This window comes from Macaca mulatta, chromosome 1, assembly GCF_049350105.2.
Source record: "Macaca mulatta isolate MMU2019108-1 chromosome 1, T2T-MMU8v2.0, whole genome shotgun sequence".
In the NCBI taxonomy this organism is placed as follows: Eukaryota; Metazoa; Chordata; class Mammalia; order Primates; family Cercopithecidae; genus Macaca; species Macaca mulatta.
The window spans coordinates 56,800,407-56,812,916 of NC_133406.1; the positions used below are offsets into that span (position 1 = coordinate 56,800,407).

At 33.0% G+C, this 12,510-nt stretch overlaps 1 long non-coding RNA gene across 1 annotated transcript in view; it reads left to right on the forward strand.

The window, feature by feature from the left end:
• Positions 1-549: 549 nt before the first annotated feature.
• The window catches only part of LOC144338161 (uncharacterized), a 259,475-nt gene continuing 247,514 nt past the window's right edge, over positions 550-12,510 (forward strand). The window contains exon 1 of the long non-coding RNA XR_013412028.1: positions 550-688. This is a non-coding gene — a long non-coding RNA (uncharacterized LOC144338161). The remainder of the gene's footprint in view (positions 689-12,510) is intronic.

The following is a 12,510-nucleotide window of genomic DNA, read 5'->3' on the forward strand; positions in this document are numbered from 1 at the left end:
ACTTTTTCATTATGGGTATTTTTGGCATAAATAAAATGCATATATTACTTTGATTAAACTAAAAAAGTGAAGATTATATGGATTTAATTAGAACAAAGCTATAATAATGACATAAAACATTTCGTGTAACTCTATAGGCTGTCAGACAACGCAGAAGTTAAAAACAAATCACATTTGGTACATTTATTTCACACTATATTATTCTACTTTATAAACTTTAAAAAATTCTGTAATTCTGAAAAATATTTGTTATCAGAATGAAGGATAACATAACTAGTCTTAGATGTAGAATTCTTTCATAAATTAGAATAAGACCACCTTTATCTTTAATGAATAAATTTTAAAAGTTATGTTTAATTTAAACTTAATATTTTATATGCTACACTTTTTGATAATAATTAATATAGAAACAGATTTTTTTAATTTTAAAAAATAAATGTGTGGAATAAGTATGCATTTTTATAAATCAAATACTTAACTAGGATTTTATTGTAGATATGGCATGATCTTTCTGGCTATATAAACTTGGAATTGGGCTGGGTCCTAATTGATATATAGGAAACAAATAACCTAGAGAAAACAATACCCATGAATGTTTAGGAAATTTCTTAGATATAAAGGAAATGATTTAATTTCAAGAGATTAGAATAAATGAAAACATATTCAAAATTGAAAACGTTAATGGAAGGTAAGCTTGGTTTGATTTGTGCATTTTATTTTGCATACTAGAGCAGGCATAAACTTCTAATTCTGTTAACATTGTAGCAGTTCAGGGCCATACAGGGGAAGAATTGTAGAAAAGAAAAAGATATTGGAGGAAGTGATTGATCTTTTCTGACAGCATGTAACACCTTCTACAGGGTAAACAATAATGCTTAGATTCTTTTCTTTTAGCAGCAAAAAGGCTCTGCCCTCTAACAGCAGAATGAACAAAACTTGCTTTATAAAACAAACAAATCCACCATTTCTGTTTGTTTGTTTTACGATGGTGAATTCCACACAAAACGGGATTCCTTCCTACTGCTTTAACATAACACATTTCCGTGATTATGAAGTGTAAAAGTGCTAGCCATTTAGGTCCAAATATTGAGGCTCATTATGGTGGTGAGTTTGAATGTTGGCTTATATCAGATTTTCTTCTTGCCTATACAAATGAAGTTGCAAATTAAGTCAAGATCAGGTAAACTGAGTTTAGATGCATCTAATTCATCTAACTAAATCTAGTTAAACATAATAAAATCTAAGAACCCACTAGATGACAGTAAATCAGTTTTGTAATAGCAATAGCAATTGCTTTAAAATTTTTTTTCTCTCTCTAAAAACACAGTATTTGCTGGCTCCTCTATTGCTGGATATGTCAGTTATTTACAGAAGACTTTCCGATGAGATCTTCTAGAGAGGACCCCAAAAGGCATTCATTAGGAGTGAGTTAATTATTTTGTTTTCCTGTGAAACGGAGAGTTAATTTCTGTCTATCATGGCGCCATAATAGTTTTAAGGTCATGAATCATTTTGTGATCATCCCTCACAAATTTTCCTCTCAGATGTATACGCTTCCTATTTCATATCCATTGCTCAGATTAGCTCTTTCTTTTGAATTTATTACAATAGACACATTGGGGTTGACTAGTACTTGCTCTATCCTTTCTTGTTAAGAACCCTGTCATACTGGTCCAACAGCTTTGTATATGATTCAAATATTGCTTTTCACAGAGCAACTTTTAACATGCAATGTGAACATCCTCATTATGGGAGAGATGAGAACAAATGACAGCATGATATGGCTGTCTTCTGAACTGTGCACTTATTGACCTATTTACCAATTATAGCTTTCTCATTTTAACATTGTGCATTATGGATATTCATCAAGGACAGTAGATAACTCCTGTGAAAGTAGAGTCCATATTAGTATGAAATGGAAGTTGTACTATTTCCTATAAAATTTACTAAAAGGCAAGCATTAAGAATACAGACACAAGCATATAAGACTGAAAGTCTGAGTTAATTCATAACTATTTCAATGATGCTGTGGTGGACTTGATAGGCTAATTAGCATTTCAGCATGCATTCAATGTATATTAATAGGGTTATTAATATTATATCCTTATGTTGCTGTTATAAAATGAGAGTCTTTTTTAAAAAAAATTTTCCATGGTTAACTGACTAGGACTCCAAAAATATCATAAATATGTTGGAACAATGTTAAAAGAGTCATTTGCCCCTAGCAGGTTCTAGTTTAGCAACATGAGTGGTAAGGAAACCATATCAATTCCGTGTCACATCTTGGCCATTTCAAATAAGACAAGTGCAAATGTGTGTGTGTGACAAGTTGTATTAAATGTACTTTGTACAGTTAAGTTCAGTGAAGTCAACAGATAATATCAAAAAAGATTAGAAACGAGCCCCTTATCCTCAAAATGTAAAATTGTATTCATAGGAGCCAATTTTAATTTAATTATCTTTTTTTTGAAAAGTGCCAAAAATATCTTAAATTAGGGCAGGGTTTTTTTTTATTACTTTAAAGATATCTTGATTGATACTTTCATTATTTTTTATTCTTTCCAGAGGTATAAATTAAATGGAAATAATATGGAATGTGTGTGTGTGTATATATATATATATATGATCTGAACAATGTGTCTCAATAATAGAGAAATATGGACAATTCATTATTTTATGATGAATATAAAACATTCCAGAAACAAAAGTTAGCTTTACAAATCTGTTGACTGAATTATTAATAATCCTAGGCAAAAAAAAAACATCAAGAAAAAATAAACCTTTGATTTTTGCTTAGAAAAGTTAGTAGTCATTGAAAAAGTAGGTCAGTGAAATAACTGGATTACTGAAATTAATCAGAACTGACAGGTAGACTACTAGAAGTCTATAGGCTACAGATTTTTCATTTGAATGTTTTTGTAAATCTGGCATTTCTTAGGAGACAGATGAAAATTAATAAGATTATGCTAATTTATAGCATAAATTAAACTGTTTTATAGCACTAATACCATCGAAGACTTTACTGAGCACTGAAAAGTAAATGTAATAATTCTAATTGTATGTTCGTTTTATCTTTTTCAAAATCAGAAATCATCCAAAACTCAGTTACATCGATGCAATTATTTGTACATGCAAATATAACTAGGATGAATATTTTATGCTTAACTTCAAAATGATGGTAAAATTTCCAATACCACACTGTATTTTTAAGTTCATGCAGTAAGAATCATCTAAATGATGTACAGAAAATAAAGGTAAGCAAGTATAAACATAATGTTTTCACTTTTTAAAATAGTTCTGGGTAGATTTAAAAATTCTGTATGTTTATACTTTACAAATTTAAAACATTAATAAAAGTCTAGAATTTGGAAAAGAGTGATAATGGATTTACTTATTCAGGCCACATTTTAAACTTTTGTATTATTCTGAGATGGCTTCTTATGCTACTTGATGTGTCACTAGACTAAATATTCTCTGGGTTTTAAATTGATGGTAAATGTCTTGGCCACCAACTGAAGGTTCCATGTCAAATGTGCTGTCTGCAAGAAAATGCATCATTCTAAAGTGTGTTTTAAAATTATTAGTAAAGGCACTTTCCACCCTGATAATTTGCATAGAACACAGTGAAGCAAAGAAACATGAGATGCCTTCCAGCTAGATGCTAATAAGGCCACAGAAAAAAAAAAAAAAAGAGCATTTCAAATAAATCTGCATAGCATCCCCATGTCTTTCTCTAAAGTAGGTTGAAGACTCCTCATTGCTTATACTGCAAAAATTTAGAACACTTTCAAATAAGATATATCTTCACCACTTTTTTAAAGGAAATTATTACATGTTACTCTTAACTGATCTATTTTTAGGAGCCAAAAGCAGCAGGGTATGTCAGAAAGGGCTGCTTCATGAATTATTTATTTGTCCTTTTTCCACTTGGCTACATTCATTTTATTTTATGAATCCTTGAAATCCTGAGAATGGTAAGTTTTAGGCTGAAATTTTCAAAATTTCCTAGCCATATGCTTACTTATCCAGCTACATCTTCCTACAAGGTACTTGCTCCTCAGAGAAACCAGCTCCAGGACCTTTCTTCATGACATATAAAAGTAATTCATTTTTTTTTAAATGAAGGTTATGTATCACTTGAATTGCTTTTAGTTGCGTTATAAGGTTTTTAATTACTACTGTCATTGTTTACACTTTCCTAAAGTTGTAAAGATTCAAAATGTATTCACCTCTCAAGGTTTAAATTGTATTAGATGGTGCATATTTTGTTATTGGCTTACTGTTTTACCAGAAAATCACAGCAAACTATTGCAAATAAGCAAGTTGAAAGTAAACTGGTTGTATAAATTTTACAATTTCCATTAGTTAAATATGGTAGCAACAAAATTATAAAACCTATATGAACAACATTCTTCCATAAAACTTTGTCTAAGAAAAGTATTTCTAACAGCTGTGACTAAAACTCTAGAAATAAGATCATTTTTGCTGACCCTGAGCTGAATATTAAACATACAAATATTGATTTGCTCCTTATCTTTATAAGAACATTGCTTCGGACAAGAATAGGAGGGTCTGGCTCACTGAAAGAAGCTCTCCCACTGCCCCCTGCATCCTTTTGTCTTTATCTAATTCCATCATCTCAGATACCAAAGATTCCCTTTCACAATGGTTTGCAGTTGCTTGTTATGCATGACCGTCTGTATTTTGTCTGCTCCTTTCGTTGCCCCTGGAAAAACTGAAGAGGAAAAAAAGAAGAAGAAAGAAGAAAGAAGAAAGGAGAAGGAGGAGGAGGGGGGCGGGGAGAAGGAAAGGCAGAGGAGGAGTAATAGTTGTACTACTGCCTTTCCCAAAGTCGGTTCATGCTTGGTGCTCTCACTGAAGCAGGTCAAAGAAGGTGACTCCTTCCTTTTCAATAGACTGTATTTTTAAAGTTAGAATTCCACATTGTACTTAAATCATATAGCAAATGTAATTTTCAGCCTTTAAACCACAATTCCAGACCACAAACAAATTTTGAAGAAGCTAGTTTAAATTTCTTATGAACCATTTTTATGATACTAGTATAAAGTTAATGTGGCGATAAAACCTTTTGCAATCATCTTCTTGGAGATCAGGGCTTATTTTTCTTGATAATTTATGCAAGTTTGAGAATATTAGAAACAACATTACCAAAAATAAAAGTGGGTTACTTAAAGATTTTTTTCTTGCAAATGACTTATGTCCAAAGTCACTTGATTTGCAACAAATAATAATTAAATTTTCATTCGAATAATTTTTTGGAGGAGCTTTCCTATAAATGCAAAATTTGTACTCAATGTTTTCCTTTATTGAAAATGTCAGAACTTTAATTTCTGGTGATGTTAAAATACAGCGATAATATGGCAAAACATATTAAATGTGAGCAAAAGTGAATGATGTGAAAGAAAGGACCAGAGTATATAAGGAGGAAATTTATGTATTTATGTACTCTATAATTTTAAAATTATCATTGGAGAAAATGAACTTATCACTATGCACATTTACTTTGTCTGTAACTATTGTTTATTGCTTTAAGGAATTATTCAAAGTATCTCTCTATTCTAAACCCTTTGCAGTTCTTTATAATTTAGCGTACATTTTCTTTTTATTTTTTTGTATAGACAGGGACTGGCTTTTTTGCCCAGGCTGGTCTCAAACTCCTGGGCCCAAACAATCCCCCTGTTTCAGCCTCCCAAAGTGCTGGGATTACAGGCATGAGCTAGTGCATCCAGCCTTTCAATCGCTGATGATAAAACAAAAATTCAAACTAGAACAGACTGTTTCTCAGACATTTTATGTCAGTGATTTGTGATGGTTTTAAACACTTTATGCCTGTTTTTATTTGGTAGAGACCAATATGTGTCACCAATACAAAAGAGAAGTATCCCTCTTGATCCCAATCTCATCTCTTATGGTGGTTACATTTAATGTATGTGATAAAGTGATGAGATGTTTGCCTATGGTTTATGGGCCCAGAGTAAGTTACTAACCTTATGTCTATTGGTTTATTTCACACAATGCATATTCCAACAGTGCTTAGCTTTTCCAGAAGAAAAGAACATCAAAGTTTTCCAAATTGACATACATATCAACATAAGCATTCCCATCTATTCATAAATATAGTCTTCAAAGTATTAAGTTGAGATTATTTTCAAACTGATCTGTAAAACATACATTATTAATTAGAGGAAATATATTTTTATAAGAATAAAACACTTGTGGTTTACTAAATTACTAAGAATTAATTATAGACTGGTGGTATGTACCTCCCTCTCTATCCTGCTATTTTACTAAATTGAAATAAATCAAAAAAAGAAAGCAGGTGGGTAGTTACAAAAATGTTTCATTAAAAAAAGCAGTAGGAGCCACAGAGAATCTTATACTTTTTGAGTAGAAAGTCTGATTCTGCAATGCTGACTGTTGCTAAGACTGAGGCTGTGCAGAATTTAAATATGACAGAAACAGTGAGCTTTCAAGATCTGCGCCCACTGAAATATAGAGAGCCCTAATTTGTTTTGCTTTAAATTATAATGACATTTTTCTATGATTAATCACCAATTGGGAAGCAAGATGCTTTTTGTGATATGCTATTTTCAAGTCATAGGTTTTCTCCATTTGCTATGCACTTAATTTTTGTATACTGAGTATTGCATTAGGTTCTTTATTAGAGAGAAAGACAAAGCTGGTCACTGTGCCCAAAGTGTCTATGTTTCAAAGATTACACAGATCATTATTTAAAACCATTTAAGTTTATGAAGAAAGAGAAACAGTGTCCAGAGAATAAAGGCTACCTGCTTTGTACTTATTACTATTATTTTTAACAAGAGTAAATTATGTGTGCATGATTTCAAATCTATAAACAACAAAAAGCCAAAAACTAAGTACAAAGGAGTAGTTTAAACTTTGAATCCAGTTCTCAATAAGTTATTGAAGAAATAGTATAAAATAAGTAGAAAGGAAAGATGAAACCAGAAGTTAAAGCTTTAACCTTTGTTTTTAATCAGCCATATGAATGGTAACTCAACTTTTTGCTAGGTGACCATCTCTCTTCTTAAATGGCAACTGTGATCATGATGACAATGTTGCAAACGTAAGAAAATAAGAAAATAATTATTCCTACAAAGTAGCCAAAATTCTGAAATAAACACATTCCTTAGTATGACACTGAGGAGGCTTCATGACATGATCCTGACCTGTCTTTTCAGGGTAAGACATTGGCCATGTTCTTTGGATTCCAGAAACATAGGCATTCCATGGGGTTTTTCACACCCACATGCCTTTGTTCATGTTATTTCCTCATGTTTCCATTGCTCAAAAGTCTTTTCTAATTTCTATTCTCTGTAATCCTTTTCCAGTCCCCATAATCCAAACCAATCACTCACTCTTCTGATCATACTTACTTTCTTTATGCTAATACCATAAGAACTAAGTGTGTATGTCTCTTAACATTAATTTGTTAGCTTCTCAAAGAAAAGGACCAGGTGTTAGTCTTCTGTGTTCTTTCTAGAACCTAGCACTGTGTATTACAGTGCTCACAAATGTATACCAAATAGAACAGAATTGAAAACGTATCATTATTGTGATGTTAATTTTATGTGTCAACTTGACTGGTCCAGAGGGTGTCCAGATGTTTGGTTAAATATTACTCTGGGTGTCTGTGAGAGGGATTCTATGTGAAATTAACATTTGAATTGATGACCTAGTAAAGTAGACTGCCCTTCCCTTTGTGGTGGACTTCTCTAATCTATTGAAGGCTATATAGAACAAAAAGACTGAGTTAAAGAGAATTTGTTCTCTCTGACCAGTAGTCTTCAAACTGGGACATTGGTCTTCTCTTGCCTTCAGATTGGGACTTGAACTTGAACTGGAACTTATGTCATTGGCTTGCCTGGTTCTCAGGCTTTTGGACTCAGACTGGAAATATGTAGATATATTATATTGGCTCTTTTTCTCTGGAGAACCCAGAATAATACAATTATCAGCCATTCATTTGGGCATACAAAATTTATAACTCTTAATCTTATTCAAAGGCCCATTTTAAAATGCAAGTTCTCTTCCCATTCTTTATGGACCTATAAACAAACACTGTCTTCAAAGAAGAAATAAGAACTTCAGCAACTACAATTTAATTATTGCAAACAATTTTTTGGTCATGAAACAACAGCTTTGCAGAGTGGAATTATTTCGTAGTGTCATTTTATGGAAGGACAACTTAACAGCTACACTGGGAAAAACAACTCAACATTAAAGTGATAAAATCACCCCATTTCACCTCTGTGCCAATGGCTCGTGGTGTTTCTAAAACAAGAAGAAGGAAATAGCCCTAATTATGTCTTGTTCAATTGCATCATTTAAAGCATTAACCTGCTTTTAGCAAGGCCGTTTTTGATAATCTATCTTTACTAAGCAAATGTTGCTTTTGTGACATCTTTTCCCTATGGAAAAAAATTTAGATTATTTGCAAATTACTGACACTAGGGAATATTAAAATATAATATATATTAACTTCAGTTTTCATGGGTTAAGAAAATGTTGGAGATAATAACTTATAAATAGGCACAACAGGCCTGATTCTCCTATAAGAGTATACATAGAAATGTGTATCTGATAACTCCAGTGTTATCAAACATGTATATTTGGAAATATTGTTTACTATAGTGTATTCTCTGTCCTTCACCAAGCCAGTGACATACAATGTATTCATGGCTCTGAGAGGAGATGGAATAATAAAACATACTTGGTTTTATTTTATGGGCAATGGATTTTGTGTGACTTCGATGTACCAGTGTAAGTTCATCGATTGTGTGACTCTGATGTACCAGTGTAAGTTCATACAGTGTAACAAATGTATTGCTCTGTTGTGGGCTATTGATAGTGGAAGAGGCTGTGCACATGTAGGGAGAGGGGTATATGGAAACTACTTTCTACTCAATTTTGCTGTGAACCTAGAAACTAAAAAGCCTATTTAAAACAAAAGTAGGGGGAATAATCTACACGTGAAATCCCTAAAGATAATTACTGTGCTTCATTGTATACTAGACTTTCTAGAAGGTTGTATCAAGTCTGTTTTCTCTGTACAAGTGCTCTCAAGGAACAACGGGACACCCCTAGGTGCATTCACTGAGGAACATACATGCACAGGCCAAATGACTTCACACTTCTCAGTCAGAGAGGGTTAACATGAATTATAGTCAAAAGAAAGACAGGCACACAGAACTGAACCTATCCCAGAAACTGGCGTCTCCCAAGTATCTTTTCAAAATATCACCTTTCTTTCTTTAATATTTTTCTTTGCATATTTCTCTCAAGTCCTGAAAAAGAGAAGGGAAGACAGTAGGCCCAATAAAGTGCAAATGGGAAGAAAGGGTGGTTAAAAACGATGACAGGTGTAGCTGAAATCTGGAATGCTGTTAAATTTTTAACTCTCTCTCCTAATTATAGCCCTCCTGACACTTTCTGTTTCTGAGCTCCATCAGTGAATGGTGGAAATGACCTCAATACATTTCGTTAACTAGATCTCAGATTTTTTTTTCTTCTTCAATCACTTAAGCAAAGCAACTCTCAAGCCTGACTGTCCTGTAAAAGGTGAGGTCTCCTTCTTGAAGCTGAATCACTCCCTTGGGGTTTGAGGGTCATTTACCTTTGGTTAGTACAGCAGATGGAATGTTGCATGCTTGGCTCAGGGCTTCTGGCTGAGTGCCCTGGACCGTGAGGACAGTTGCTTAACTCAGAAGGTGGCTTCAGATTCCCCCTACCATCTTTCTAGGGCTCTCAGCTACTTGAGAAAGCTATGAATTACTGTTGTTAAAATTTTATACAAGAAACTAAAATACCTCAATGGCATAAAAACCCAAGTCATTCAATTATTAATAAAAAAGGCAAATGATCTAAATAGATATTTTTCAAAAGAAGACATACAAATGACCAACAGTGTATAAAAAAAGTTCGCTATCACTAATCATCAGGGAAGTACAAATCAAAACCACATTGAGATCTCATCTCACTCCAGTTAGAATGGTTATTATCAAACAGACAAAAATAACAAATCCTGGCAAGGATGCCTATAAAAGGGAACCCTTATACACTGTTGGTGGGAATGTAAATTGGTACATTTGGTATGGAAAACAATGAGGAGGTTTCTTCAAAAACCTAAAAATCGAACTACCCTGTGATCCAACAATCTACTACTGGGTATGTATCCAAAGGAAAGGATATCAGTATGTAAAAGAGATGTGTACACTCTCATGCTTATTACACACTATTCACTATAGCCAAGAATTTGAATCAATCTAAGTGTCCTCAACAGATGAATGAATAAAGAAAATACACAATGAAATACTATTTTATATATACATATATGTGTCTGTATACATACACAATGAACATATATACACATTGTATATATATACTACATATACATTATAATATATGTAGTATACAATGTATATACAGTGGAACACCATTTAGCCATAAAAAATGAAATCAAAACATTCGAGGCAATATTAATGAATCTAAAGGATATTATGTTAAGTGAAGTCAGTCAAGTACAGAAAGATCAATATTGCATGTTTTCGCTCATATATAGAAGCTAAAAAAGTTGATCTAATAAAAGTGGAATACAGCGTTGCATTTACTAGAGGCTGGAAAGGGTAGGAGAGAATGGAGATAGGGAGAGGTTGATTAACAGATACAAAATTATAGCATAAACAGGAGGAATAAGTTATAGTGTTCCACAGCACTGTGAGGTGACTAAAGTTAACAACAATTTACTGTATATTTTCAAATGTCTAGATGGGAGAATTGTGAGTGCTTCCAAAACAAATAAATCATAAATTTTTTAGGCAGAGGATTTGCTAATTACCCTGATTTGATCATTAGACAATGTATACATATATCAAAATATCACACTATAACCCCAAAATAGTACATTTCTTATGTGACAATTAAAATAATAAAAATATAGGTATGGCCAGGCACAGTGGCTCATGCCTGTAATCCCAGCACTTTGGGAGGCGAAGGCGGGTGGATCATCTGAGGTCAGGAGTTTGAAATCAGCCTGGCCAGCATAGTGAAATCCCATATCTACTAAAAATACAAAAATTAGTCAGGCATTGTGGTGCGTGCCTGTAGTCCCAGCTACTCAGGAGGCTGAGGCAGAAGAATCGCTTGAACCTAGGAGGCGGAGATTGCAGCCAGCTGGGATCGCGCCACTACACTCCAGCCTAGGCGACAGAGCGAGACTTGTTCTCAAAAAAAAAAAAAAAAAAAAAAAAAGTACAGAATTCTAGATCAGATGTTGCCCAAGAAGTGATTTAAATAATAAATTATTGTTTCATTTCTACAACATAGAAATGGGGAGCCAATTTCTTAGAAAAATGAAAAAGAAAAAGACTTCATTGTATGAACATTTATTTCTTGGGCTTTTTATTATAGTTACATTGTAGCACTTGTGTTAAAACTCATACATTTATCAAATAACCTAATGGTCCATATAGAACATAATGCTTGCTTCATAAATTATCAAAATTCTCTTGGATTGATGAGGTATCTACATTCATTGAGTGTTTTATTTCTATTTTTACTTTTTGTATGCCAAGGTTTGTACTACGTTGCTTGCAATGTATTATCACGCTCATTCTTCACAGCTGTCCTAATGCTAACCTCTCTTTTGGACAAATGAAAAATTGGAGGCTTAGAAATGAGAAGAGTTCGCCCAAGTTTACACAGTTAATAAAAGACAAAGTTGGGATATGAGAGCACTTGCTGTTGTTATTACCACACTGTTGACAGAAAATTGCAAAATGGCAGAATTTGAAACTGAGTCTCCTGCCCCTGAGTGTGTGTTCTTTTAATTATGATTCACACATTCCTATAAATGCCTAAATGTTTCTCATGGAGTCAAGAATTGGCAGTGAACAAAAAATGTACTGAAAAATTCATGGGCTTCTGAGTAAGAATCCCGTGAGTCTAAAGCTCAGCAAAGCCATTTATGAGGGGTATAATTTGGGGCAAATTATTTAATCTCTCTAAGCATTCATTTCTACTTCTGTAAAGCAACAATATACACTTCATAGTTTAAAATGGAAATAAAACCTATAGCATGTATTTGATATTGTGAAAACAATGCACAGAAAATCCATAGCATGATATTTGGCAATTGTTGATACTCAATTGTATAATAGACAATTAATTTTTCTCAAAATTTTTCTAATATTGGTATAATACGAAAATATTTTGAAAATATCTATTTGCCTGAGTCTATTGAGCCAAGTTGGGGTCCAGGGGCCTACAGGATAAGGAAGTGATTTAAAAGCAAAGGTAATAAAAAGAAAAAGAAGATTAGTTTCTAAAATGCAGAAAGGAGGTGGAGGAATGTAATAGCATTAAAGATAGGCTAATGTCTTGAGATAAAATTATCCAAATGTCTCCTTCCTCCCTACCCTCTTTCTCTTTCACATAATAAGGACTAAACTACTACTAACATGGATGGAG